The sequence below is a fragment of the Equus asinus genome, chromosome 5 (assembly GCF_041296235.1).
Source record: "Equus asinus isolate D_3611 breed Donkey chromosome 5, EquAss-T2T_v2, whole genome shotgun sequence".
NCBI classification, from domain to species: domain Eukaryota; kingdom Metazoa; phylum Chordata; class Mammalia; order Perissodactyla; family Equidae; genus Equus; species Equus asinus.
This window is the reverse complement of record NC_091794.1, coordinates 26,956,165-26,970,713: the sequence shown is the minus strand read 5'-3', so window position 1 is coordinate 26,970,713 and position 14,549 is coordinate 26,956,165.

The following is a 14,549-nucleotide window of genomic DNA, read 5'->3' as shown; positions in this document are numbered from 1 at the left end:
GAGTTACAAATTGTAAAGGATTATGTTAAATGAACAAAATCATGGTAATTGTATACTTGCCTTTCTATTTTTATTAGTGTCAGGTGCTTGAGGGCAAGGTTTCTGCCCTGTTTTGTTTCAGAGCTTGTGGTGTGGCCTGTCCTGGATCCCCCAACTCACACAAACAGTGCTCATTAAATATCGAATGAATCAAGGGTGGCCCAGAAGTGGAAATGTTAAGAGATGTGGATAGAAAAGAATAAATAAAGGTCAACCTGAAGGAAGCTCTTGGCAGGCTTGCCTGGCAACCAGACTGAACCCTTTGCTCGTGCTTCAGGTTATTTTAAACACCAGCCATCAGGGCTACACATAGCTTTCCCACCAATGTTCAATTTGCAGACACCCAGATATACTTATTTCACATTTGGTGTTCCCTTTCCAAATTACAATCAGTTTGTGGTCCAGGATAGACTATCCTGAGACTGATGCAATGCTGCCAGGTTGCTTCTCCCTGCCAGGAGCAGAAATCCCTTCAGGATTAATCTATCACCCTCTGGCAGAATTATGTATAATCCTGGTGCCTTAACCTATGAAGAGCTCCCCCCTTGGGGCTGGCCTTATGGCCGAGTGGTTAAGTTCTCACGCGCTCTGCTTCAGCAGCCCAGGGTTTCGCTTGTTTGGATCCTGGACATGGACATGGCACCACTCGTCAGGCCATTTTGCAGCATCCCACATGCCACAACTAGGGGGACCCACAACTAGAATGTGCAACTATGCACTGGGGGGATTTGGGGAGAAAAAGCAGAAAAGAAAAAGATTGGCAACAGTTGTTAGCTCAGGTGCCAATCTTTAAAAAAAAGCTCTCCCTTGACCTCAGTTTTCCTTTCCACAAGCAGAGAATTAGAGAAAAACAGAGTAAAACACTGCACATGGACTCTGTGTATGTGTATTTGGTGTCTGAACTTTCTGAAGATGAGATACCATGACACTTCATCTCAAAATACTTCAACATGCATCTCCTGAAAAGGACACTTTCCAGTATAACCATAAAACTGATATCATATCTAAGAAACTTAGCAGCAATTTACCTTCTTGCTCTAGACCAGTCACTTGTGACTTATACCATCCTTACTACACGAAAGTCCAGTAGTGGGAGAGGGTGGCGGCCAGAACTGCAGAGGACAGTCCCCTTGGCCATGGGCAGGGCTTATGGAGGTGAGAGGCTGGGGACAAGAAAAATCTTGTGGCTCACTTGCGATCTGAGCAGAGGTGGGTCTCCTTTGTAGCCAACGCTCTTCCCATGGCTGTCCCCAGCAGGGAAGATTGAGGACCTGTGTCTCAGCTGGAGTGAACAAGGTACCTGCTATCACTGCCACCACCTGGGCCATACTCCAGCCAGAGGAGCAAGATTTAATCTAGGCCCAGGAGAGCATGTGGGAGAAGTTCAGACCACCTCCCCAACACCTGGAGAGCACCTGCTATACTTTGGTACTCTTGGTAGAGGAAAGGGCTGGGCTGAGGTTTAATAGAGCCTCCGTCAGGTTCTCTTCTCTATAGCCATAAGAAATGCTTGGGGAGCATGACCCAAAGTTCACCTGGGTATGATTTTCCTGTAATCATTCTAGCCAATGAATGAAGAAGCATCCAGAGCTTGCAGTGGTCAAGTAAAAACAAACCCTATTGACTTAGAAATGTTAACACAATAGGTCACAGGTTGGTAGTGACCTAAAAATTGAGTGCATTTTTGAAAGTTTAGCTACTCTGTTTAATCTTAGAATTTCTGCAAAGTACATCATCAAATATGCCATTTATTATGAATGAACCAGTGGAAGTGTTTGTAAGAGTTGTGTGCCTTCTGAGTCGACAGACTACAAAACCTGCAGCTACTTTTCAAACCTGAATTTACTCGTAAATAACTATATGTTAGACTCTCAGGAGTTCAATTATTGGATTCATTAAGTATTATATGTGAGATGAGCAAGATTCTTCGTTGTGTCTCAAGCCAATGTGTGGCTAAATAAATGCAATACGTTAATATGAAAAGTTATTAAGATGTAAAAGACAAACTGTTGGATTTAATCAATGAGTTCAGTAAAGTTTCAGGATGTAAAATCAATACACAGAAATAAGTTGCTTTTGTATACACTAGCAATGAAGCATCTGAAAAAGAAAACTGTTCAATTCACAGTAGCATCAAAAACAGTAAACTACCTAGAAATAAATTTAACCAAGGAAGTCAAAGATCTATACAAAGATCTGTACAAACCACAAGATTTTGCTGAAAGAAATCAAAGAAGATACAAACAAATGGAAGGACATCCCACATTCATGGATTAGAAGAGTTAATATTCTTTAAATGTCCATAATACCCAAAGCCATCTACAGGTTCAACACAATCCCTATCAAAATTCCAGCGGCTTTTTTCACGGAAATAGAAAAAACAATCCTAAAATTTATATGAAACCACAGAAGACCCCAAATAGCCAAAGCATTCCTGAGAAGGAGCAAAGCCATAGTATCACACTTCCTGATTTCAGACTATGCTACAAAGCTATAGTAATTAACAGTGTGGTACTGGCATAAAAATAGACACATAGGCCAATGGAACAGAATAGACAACCTAGAATTAAACCCCTGTATATACAGTCAACTAATATTTGATAAAGGACTTGGGAACATCCAGCAGAGAAAGGATAGTCTCTTCAAAAAATGATGTTGGAAAAACTGGATAACCACATGCAAAAAAATGAAATTGGATTCCTATCTTACACCACTCACAAAAATTAACTTGAAATAGATCAAAGACTTAAACATAAGACCTAAAACTGTAAAACTCCCAGAAGAAAACAGGGAAGAACCTCCTCAACATTGGACTTGGCAATGATTTTTCGGATATGACACTGAAAGCACAAACAACAAAAGAAAAAACCAACAGGTGGGATGACATCAAACTTAAAAGCTTCTGTACAGCAAAAGAAACAATCAACAAAATGAAAATGCCAAGCTAAAGAATGGGAGAAAATTTCGGCAAATCATGTATTGAATAAGCAGTTAATATCCAAAATTTATCAAGAACTCTTAAAACTCAATAACAAAAAAAAAAATCCGATTTAAAAATGCACAGAGGAACTAAATAGACATTTTTCCAAAGAAGCCATCCAAAGACACTAACAATGAAAGTTATGTACTGACAGATACATAAAAAAGTGCTATCACTAATAATCAGGGAAATGCAAATCAAAACCATGATGAGATATCACCTCACACCTGTAAGTATGACTACTGTCAAGAAGACAAGAGATAACAAGTATTGCCAAGGATGTGGAGAAAAGGGAACACGTGTGCACTGTTGGTGGTATTGTAAACTGGGTTAGTCATTATCGAAAACGGTATGGAATCTCCTCAAAAAATTATAAATAGAACTGCCAGACAATCTAGCAGTCCCACTTCTGAGTATATATCCATAGGAAATGAAAACAGGTTATCAAGTGACATATGGACTCCCATGTTCATTGCAGCATTATTCACAATAGCCAAGATATGGAAACAACCTAAGTGTTCATCAACAGATAAATGGATAAAGAAGATGTGGTATATGTATACAATGGAATACTATTCGGCCATGAGAAAAAAGGAAATTCTGCCATTTGTAACAAGATGGATGGACCTTGAGGACATTATGCTAAGTGAGATAAGTTAGAGAAAGACAAATACTGTAGGATATCTCTTATATGTGGAATCTAAAAAAGATCAAAATCATAAATGCAGAGAGTAAAATGGTGGTTACCAGGGGCCCCAGGGTGGGGTAATGGGAGAGATGTTGTTTAAGGGTATATACTTGCAATTAGTAGATAAATAAGCCACAGAGACATAATATATAGTACAGTGATTATAGACAACAAAACTGTATTATAAACATTAAACTTGCTAAGAGACTAGATCTTAAATTGTTCCCAACACTAGAAGAAATGCTAATTATGTGATATGATAGAGGTGTTAGCTAACTCGCCAATGGCAATCATATTGCAATATAAACGTATCAAATCAATATGTTGTACACCTTAAACTTACAGTGTTGTATATCAAATATATCTCAATAAAAAATTATTAAGATATAGTAGAATATCAGATGTATGTAGACTATGGACTGATGAAGATAGCTTTTTTTCTGTAGGTCAGTGTGGTGTACTCGTGAAAGAAGGAAAGTTGAATAGATTGGTATTTGAACTGAGAACGTATTTGTCTGAAGGACAAAGTAAACAGAGCTGTGGCCCAAGATGCTGGGGGCTTCATCTTGCCATTTGGTGGGCCTTCTCTGCAGTTCTGTCCTTCTACTTGAAAACAGAAATTAATAGGTTGCACCCCCATCAGCCTAAGACCTTTCTTTTAGCATGTAGTCTTCTCTCAGCCCAAGCATTGGGACTGGCCCAGGTGTTCACAAGCATCCTAAGTGTACCTTTCAGATTCAGGAGCTAAAGACACAGCTGGAACAGTATGAGCAAGCACGTATACTGACGTTGTGAATTATAAAGACACAGGTGATGGCACTTTCCTCCCTTCTTGACTATATCTTGATTCTTTTATATAGTTCTTGTTTGGAAGAAGGAACTTAACCTATGGAAAGTGTTTGTGTCTAACATAAAAATATAGGATGATGTGCAAGGAGAATTTGGAAGGTCATGAGATTAAGTGCTCCTATATTGTGGAGGGGTTTGGGGAGCAGCAGTCCTCCATATTCTCACTGGTCAGGTGGTACCCATGAATCAGGAGGAGAACCTGAGAATAGAACTGACATCTGAGTATGTATTCCCAGTGGTCTGCAATTTCTCTATTATACTTTATTTTTACTTTAGCTTGCTACTTTTTTTTTTTTAAAGATTGGCACCTGAGCTAACAACTGTTGCCAATCTTCTTTTTTCTCCCCAAATCCCCCCAGCAAATAGTTGTGTATTTTTTTGGCTGTGTGTCCGTCTAGTTGTGGCACGTGGAACGCCGCCTCAACGTGGCCTGATGACAGGTACCATGTCCGCGCCCAGAATTCGAACCGGCGAAACCCTGGGCCGCCGAAGCGGAGCACTCGAACTTAACCACTCGGCCTCGGGGCGGGCCCCTAGCTTGCTATTTCGTATGTAACTGATGCATTGGTGAAATTTACTAAACTTTTTTTTTATCTTAGTGTGCTTGTGTGTGTGTTTTGTGACTGTGACTTTAGAAAAAGTTTTATTTTAACAATATCAGGAAGGAGACAGCTGCTGTTTTAAACACTGGAAATTGTTTTATGATACTGGTAGAGACAAGAATATAGCTTTAGGGAAAAAAAATTTTAAATCAATTTTTTTGGATTTTTAAAACAAATTTATTAAGGTATAATTCACATACCATACAATTCACTTAAATTGTCCAATTCAGTGTTTTTAAATAAATTGACAGGGTTGTACCACTGTCACCACAACCCCATTTTAGAAAATTTCTCTGCCCTCAAAAGGAAACTCCATATCCATTAGCAGTTACTCCCAATTTTCCCTTACACCACCACCCTGCATGCACCCCAATCATTAGTCTCTGTAGGTTTGCCAATTCTATGCATTTCATACAAATGAAATCATATAATATGTGATCTTTGTGACTGGCTTCTTTCACTTTGCATGATGTTTTCAAGATTCATCCATGTTGTAGCATATATCAGTACTTCATTTTTTTTTTTTTAAGATTTTATTTTTTTCCGTTTTCTCCCCAAAGCCCCCTGGAACATAGTTGCACATTCTTAGTTGTGGGTCCTTCCAGTTGTGGTATGTGGGACGCCGCCTCAGCGTGGCTGGATGAGCGGTGCCATGTCCGCGCCCAGGATTTGAACCCACAAAACACTGGGCCGCCTGCAGCAGAGCACGCAAACTTAACCACTCGGCCACGGGGCCAGCCCCAGTACTTCATTCTTTTTTGTGGCCAAATAATATTCCATTGTATGTATATATCACATTTTGTTTATCCACTCATCAGCTGATGGATGTTTGGATAGTTTTCATTTTGGGGCTATTATGAGTGAAGCTGCTATGAACAAGTATATACCTAGGAGTGAAATTGCTAGGTCATATAGTAACTATGTGTTTAATATTTTGAAGAACTGCCAGATTGTTTTCCAAAGTGACTGTACCCTTTTATATTCCCAGCAGCAAAATATGAGAATCCCTATTTCTCACTAACATTTGTTATTTTCTATTTTTTTATTATAGCCATCCAAGTGAGTGTGAAGTGGTATCTCATTGTAGTTTTCATTTGCATTTCCTGATGATTAATGATCTTGAGCATCCTTTCATGTGCTTATTGGCTTGCACGTTTATGGCAAACAGATTTTCAGCAAAGGTGCCAAGGTAATTCAATGGGGTAAATTATGGTCTTTCCAACAAATGTCACTGGAACAACTGGATATCATATGCCCAAAAAAGGAACCTCAGCCCTTACCTCATACTATAAATAGTGGATCGTAGAACTAAAAATAAGAGTTAAAGCTATAAAATTTAGGAAGCATAAAAGAAGATCTTTGTGACCTTGAGTTAGACAAAGGTTTCTTAGGACACAGAAAAGCACGAACCATAAAAGAAGAAAAATTGACAAGTTATGCCTCATCAAAATGGAAAACTTTTGCTCTTCAAAGAAAACTATTAAGAAAATGAAAAAGCAAGCCATAAACTGGGAGAAAATATTTGTAGAACATGTATCTGCTAATGGACTTACATACAAAACAGATAAGGAGCTCTTACAACTTAATAAGAAGACAATCCAGTTAAAGAACGAGCAAATGATTTGAACAGACACTTCACCAAAGTGAATATACACATGGCCAATAAGTCCATGAAAAGATGCCTGACATCCAGTAGTCACTAGGTAAACACAAATTAATACAACATTGTTATATCTATACACAACCCTTAGAATGGCTAAAATTAAGAAGTCTGACAATATTGGTGAGGATGCAGAGCAACTGAAACTCTCATACATTGTTGGTAGGAATGCAAACTGCAGCAGCCACTTTGGAAAAGTTTGGCAGTTTTTATAAAGTCAAATATATACTTACTATATGACCCAGCAATTCCACTCCAGGATGTTTACCCAAGGGAAATCAAAACTTATGTCCACGTAAAGATCACTAGCCAAATGTTTATAGCTACTTTATTCATAATAGCCAAATGGGAAACAAACCAGATGTCCATCAACTGGTGACTATTTGAACAAATTGTAGTATGTCCATACACTGGAATAATACTGAGCAATGAAAGACACAAAATACTGATACATGCAACGACATGGACGAATCTCAAAAGCATTATGATATGTGAAAGAAGCCAGACACAAAATACTGTTTGTTTCTATTTTTATGACATTCCAGAAAAGGCAAAGCAGAAAGCAGATCAGAGGTTAGAGGTGGGGTATAGAATTGATTGCAAAAAAATACAAGGGAAATTTGGGAAGTAACAGGAGATGTTCTGTAATCTTTATCATGTTTGTGGTGGTGGTCACATGATTGTAAACATCTGTCAAAGCTCATCAAATTGTACTTTTTAAATTGTTGAATTTGTTATAGGTAAATTGTATCTCAGGGCTAATTTTCTTAAAAGATTGCTTGCTATAAAAGTGCAGTTTCAAGATAGGTGTCTTAATGCTCTTTCCAAACCTGTTACCGCCCAATGCCCTTGTATGTACAAAGTTTGGCTTTCATGCCATTAATGTTTGTCTTGCTTTGATTTATCACCACTAATTTTTCACTTAAAATAAGCATTTTTTTCTTAGTTTTCACAGCTTAAGTTAATACTTTTTCCATCCTTTCTTTTTTCTAGTTTAAAGGTTGTGATGTTAGAAATAATAATACAGGGCTGGCCCAGTGGCGCAGCAGTTAAGTTCACACGTTCTGCTTTGGTGGCCCAGGGTTCACCGGTTCGGATCCCAGGTGCAGACATGGCACCACTTGGCAAAAGCCATGCTGTAGTAGGCGTCCCACATATGAAATAGAGGAAGATGGGCACGGATGTTAGCTCAGGGCCAGGCTTCCTCAGCAAAAAAGAGGAGGACTGGCAGTAATTAGCTCAGGGCTAATCTTCCTCAAAAAAAAATAATCATAATAATACAAACAAGAGTTTAAACTGGGCGTGTGTTCAACAGAAACACTTTGGTTGTTCAGCAGACACAGGTCCCAGAGCCAACAGAGTCACTCAACCAAAGTGTCAATAAACCCCTCCCCATAGTCCCCTCATGAATCCTCAGCAGCAGCAGCAGCAAAAGTAACAGGGAAACTTATCTTCTATGTCATGGTATAGAGAGTATCTTTGGTTTGAAAGAAAACTCATAAAAATGTAAAAATGTTTTAGAATAAATGGCAGGTGTAAATATTCAGGTTTTTTTTTTTAAATCTAAAATTTACGGACTGAGAATGCATAAACCAAGTGATGGATGTAATTCAATTAGAGAAAAGTTTTATAACTGAGTCATTACTCTGCCCCAGGTAGTAGTATGAACTTGCCAAATGCAAAAGAGCCTCCTCTAAAGCAGCTAGTGCCGAATCCATGATGTAAGAGGGGATTTAGTTTCAGCAAAACAGCATCAGCCATTATAACTAATTAACATTGACAGTTTACTTTTATTAGTTGTAATTTGGGTTGTATTTACTATGTAGGTTAGTTTTGATTTTATACTTGCATAAGAGTTATAAGAAGTTTATACCTAATATTGGATTTGGACATATTAAAGCAAGATTATACTGAAATAATTTTAGTATAATAATTATATAGTTAATAATCCTGGAAGTCTGATAATTTTTTCTTTTAAAAGTATACAGTACTCAAACTTGAGTGCGTGGGCTTGTAGATAGTGTGCTGAAAATCCTTTTGAGTGACCTTTAGCATCTCCTGGGGAGACTGGGACCTATCAGTGATGTTGCTGGGGAAGGTAGGGAAATAGCAAGGTTGGAACCCGTAGTTTGCTGTGGAAGAGAGTATTCTGGAGATGCACAGATCATTTCTCAGTATAAATTCAAAGGTAGCTAGGTAGGAAAACTAGTCACATTATCAGTAAGGGGTATTAGAGTCAAGGATAAAGCCCAGGTTTCTGGTTTCGGTGACATGGGTGGATCCTGATGCCATAAATCCAGGTAGAGAGCACAAGAGGGTGAGCAGGTTTGACTACTTGGACCTACTTTGTCTGCCCTGACTGGCCCTGACTAGCCATTCTGATGTCATTACCACCAGTTCTCCAAAGCGGCACATGGCAGTTGCTCCTAGTCAGGACTCTCCAGTTGCACGTGACGGAATCCCATTGGAGAGGCAGGGATGATAAGCCGGGGGTGGATTAGGCAGACCCTTCTCTTTCTTTTTGTTTCTCTTGAAACCTCTTACTCTTAGACTTGCTCCTTTTTTAATAACATACTGTAGATTTCTAATTGATGTTACCTCTCTTCATGAGGCCTTACTTTTTTAGTTCTTAGAATTTTCAATACTTTCCCCTCCTCCATTGCTCTGTAGAGGTTCGGCTCCCCCTGGAGACGCAATCTACAACTTTCCTGGGTTGTCAGAAATTTTGATAGCCTCAAATTAATCAATTAATTTGATTAGTCACTACCTGAACTTTTTCTATTTTTTCTTTTCTAGGTGAATGGGGCAATTATACATCTTATCAACTAACTTATTTTCATTTCTTGTTAATAAGGAATTCTTCATGGCTCTAAGTAACCATTTATTATTTAGATATTCAAATTTAAAATTAGTTTTGGTCCAAGTAGTTCTTTTAAAAATTAATCTATTTGAATTTTCAAAAGTTTAAAAATTATTTTCAAAAAATGTTATTTTTCAGGGTCATAGAATCCTTGTGTATATTTCTGAAACGTCACTCAGTTCTACTATCCTACAACATATTTTCATTGTCTGTGACGTTCCCATCATTGGATATGGCTGTTTCTTCAAAGGATGACTTTTCCTTCAAAGCTTGTGGCTTGTGTCTTCTGAGACCAAGGTGTCTTCATAACCTTGGCTGCAAATCAGATTCACCAATGAAGATTTAAAAAATATCTAGATGTCTGGGTCCTATCCCTCGAAAACCTGATTCAGTATTGGTTATAGAGGTTTAATATGTTGCAGATTACCTCACCCTTCAAAAACACTAAAAAATCTGGATGAAATTTTTTTTTTTTAAAGATTGGACCTGAGCTAACATCTGTTGCCAATCTTTTTCTTTTTCTTCTCCCCAAAGTCCCCAAGTACATAGTTGCATATTCTAGTTGTAGGTCCTTCTAGCTGTGCTATGTGGGACACGGCCTCAGCGTGGCTTGATGAGTGGTGCTAGGTCCACGCCCAGGATCTGAACTGGGCTGCTGAAGGAGAGCACACAGACGTAACAACTTGGCCATGGGGCCGGCCCCCGGGGTGAAATATTTTTTAAATTGATTTGCACACTGATCAGAATGGCTAATATAGAAAATAGTGACAACAAATGCTGGAAAGGATGTGGAGAAAATGGATCTCTCAACCATTGCTGATGGGAATGTAAATGGTACAGCCACTCTGGAAGAACAGTTTGGCAGTTTCTTACAAAATTAAACATGTCACTACCATCTGACCCAGCAATTGCACTCCTAGGCATTTATCCTAGAAAAATGTAAATGTATGTTTACGTAAAAACCTGTCCACAAGTGTTTATGGCAGCTTAATTTTGATAGCCCCAAACTGGAATCAGCCAAGATTCCTTAAACAGGTAAGTGGTTAAACAAACCGTGATATATCCACACTGTAGAATACTACTCAGAATGAAAAGGAAAAAACTATTGATACATGCAACAACCTGGATGTTCATATAGATTTTAAAATTTATTGTCATGAATTTGTCTATAATATCTTCTTAGCTTCTTAATATCTGTTTATGTGTATAGTGATGTCCCCTTCTTCAATCCTGTTATTGCTTATCTGGTTCTCTCTTTTATTAGTCTTGTCAGGAGTTTTTCAATATTAATAGTCTTTTAAAAAAACCAATATTTGCCTTTGATAATACTTGCTATTATTTGTTTTCTGTTTCATTAATTCATGATCATCTTTATTATTTCCTTCATCTGTTATCTTAGGTTTAATTTGCTCTTTTTCTAACACCTTGAGATGGATGCTTAGCTCACTGATTTTTCAGCCCTTTGTGTGTGTGTGTGTTTGTGCATGCATATGCATTTAAGGCTATAAAATTTCTTCTAAGTATGTCTTTAGCTGTATCATTCTAGTTTTAAGTACCACACTTTCATTGTTATTCCAATACAACATTTTAAATTTTCATTATGATTTCTTCTTTCAGACATAGTTTATTTAGAAACATGGTAAAATATTGACATTTTGTCCCCTCATATTGGAAACAAGAGAAGAGAAGATCTCTATCATTATTTCTATTTGACATTCTACTAGAGGTCCAAGATTGTAAAGTAAGGCAAAAAAAGAAATAAAAGGCATAAGAATTGGAAAGTAAGAAGTAAAACCATCGTCCACAGACATGATTGTGCATGCAGAAAATCAGAAGACTCTACAAATGGATTACTAGAATTAAAAGTAGATTTAGTAAGCTTGCTGAATAAAAACATAAATATACAGGGGCTGGTCCCATGGCCTAGTAGTTAAGTTCGGGGTGCTCTGCTGCAGCAGCCCAGGTTTGGTTCCCAGACACGGACCTACACTGCTTTGCAGCGGCCATGCTGTGGCAGCAACCCACATACAAAATAGAGGAAGATAGGCATAGATGTTAGTTCAGGGTCAATCTTCCTCAAGCAAAAAGAGGAAGATTGGCAACAGATGTTAGCTCAGGGAAAATCTTCCTCAGCAAAAACAACGAAAACATAAATATACAAAAATTGATGGTATTCTATATAACAACAGCAAAAAGGGAAAATATTTTAAATACCATTTACAATAGCATCAAGGAACATCAAATACTTAGTAAGAAACCTAATGAAAGACATGCAAAAACCCTACAGAGAAAACTGCAAAACATGATTAAGAAAAATTAAAGAAAAATCTAAAAAGAAATCTAAAAGAGGGTTTTATCATATTCATGAATTAGAGGACCAAATATTATAAAGATGTCAAGGTAATTCTAATCAACATCCAAGTTATTACTGTTATAAAAATTAGTAAGCTTGTTATAAACTTTATATGAAAATGCAAATGGTCTAGAATAGCCCAGATAATCTTGAAAAACAGAGATAGAGGACTCACACTATGTGATATTAAGGATAATTATAAAGCTACAATATCTAAGAGGGTGGTATGGGCACAAGAATAGATAAATAGACCATTGAGACAGGATAGAAGACAGAAATAGATGCTTACAAATATGGAAAGTTGATTAATAACAAAAGTACACTGCAGAGCAGTGAGAAAGGGCAGTCGTTGTAATAAATGGGATCGTGTCAATTGTATATCCATATGGAGAAGAAATGAATCTTGAGTTCTTCTTCACACTCATCCAAAAATTATTTCTAGGTGTGTTGTAGATCTCAGTGTGATAGGTAAAGTAATAAAGTTTCTAAAAAGAAAAAAATATTTTCATGACCTTGAGGTAGGAAAGATTTCACATATAAGACATCAAAATGAAAACACTGATAAATTGGACTACATTAAAATTAAGAACTTCTTTTCACCAAAATACACTATTAAGAGATTAAAAAGGCAAGCCACAGAGTGGAATAAGATAATGTGTAATATGTATAACTGACAAAGGACTCAAATCCAGAATGAGTAAATAACTCACTCGATTAACTGGTCAATCAAAAAAGAAAAAAGTCAGACAATCCAATAGAAAAATGGACAAAAGACACGAATAGGCCGATAGATATCCAAAAGAGCAATAAACATGTGAAAGGTGATCCACTTCTTTGGAAGCCAGAAAGTACACCCACCATAAAGGCTCCCATTTAAAAAACTGACAATACCAAGTGCTGATGAAGTGTGAAACAACTGGGACTCTAATATACTATTAGATTGGTGCAACCATTTTGTAAAACTAATTGGCAATATGTATAAAACTGACTATAAGCACTGCCTATGACCCAGCAATTCCATTTCTGGATATATACCTAGCAGGAAGGCATGTACAAGAATGTTCATAGCTGCATTGTTTATAATAGCCTCCAAATGGAAACTACTCGAATGTCCAATAACAACATATTATATAGGTAAATTGTGATATATTCCTACTATAAAATGCCATACAGAAATAAAAAGCAAGCTCACTACTTCACTCAACAACAAGGATGAATCTTATAAACATAATGTTGAGCAAAAAGGAACTAGTCAAAAAAATAATACACATATCTAGGCAAGACAGAGTAACTGGTACCAGCCTAAATCTTCTGTCATAAGCAATTAGATAACTGTACGACATATATGAAATAATTGTTTTCAGTCATTGGACCACAGGAGCACAGGACAGTGATTACTGAGAGAAAGGGAAAAAGTGAAGTGAGCCCTACAATTTCCCCAGCTTTCTGCTTGGTGGCATTTCCAAATATCAGCACAGAAGGGGTATCCCAAGGAAAGCATGACAGACTTTCTGAGCTGAGGAGAAAAAGTCAGAGGTTATAGAGACTAAGGCAGCTAAAATTTGTGGAGCAAAATACCAGAGAGATGGGAATTACACAGAGAACAAGTTTCAGAAATCTGCATAGGAGGTCCCTTGTGCCTTTGGCCAAATACAAAGCTGTGCAGGAGTAGGATGAGACTCCGTGAGGTCAGCAAACAAAAGCTACTGAGGAACTGGATGCTGGACAAGCATCAAAGAGACCTTGATGTTGGGAGACGTGGTGTTGGGAGACCTTATTGACCTGATGCGTTTAGTAGGGCTAAGTTAGACCTGCAGAAAAGGCTACTCTAGACCCATCATCACAAAGCTTAAAAACAAACAAGCCTTGAAAAGATCACTCTGATTCGCAGTCAACAAACAGCCTACCAGAACAAAACTAAACATTTTTAAAGAAGCAACAAAATCCATATAATCAACAATGTAACATTCATAGTGACCAACATACAATCAAAATTATTAGACAATGGCAAGAATAGGCAAATCTATACAGACAGGAAGTAGATTAGTGGTTACTGAGTAATATTTCATTGTACGAATATACTACAATCTGTCAATCCATACACCTATTGATGGAAACTTGGATTGTTTCTGGTTCAGGCTATTATGAATAGAGCTACTATAAATACTCATGTATAAATCTTTTTGTGGATATACATTTTCATTTCTCTAGGGTTATATGGTTTATCAGTTCTTAGTGCTGCCATAGCAAAGTACCATAAACTTAGTAGCTTAAGACATGAAAGAATATATCTTAAGAATATTCTGGAGGTGAAAAGTTGGGAAACAAGGTGTCATCAGGGCCTGAAACCTATAGTGGAGAATTCTTCCTCCCTCTTCCTGCTTCTGGTGCTTTTCAGCAATCCTTGGCATTCTTTGGCTTGCAGCTATAGGACTACAATCTGCCTTTGTTATCACATAGCAATCCGCCCCTGTGTGTCTGTGTCTTGTGTTCTTCTCCTCTTCTCATAAGAACACTT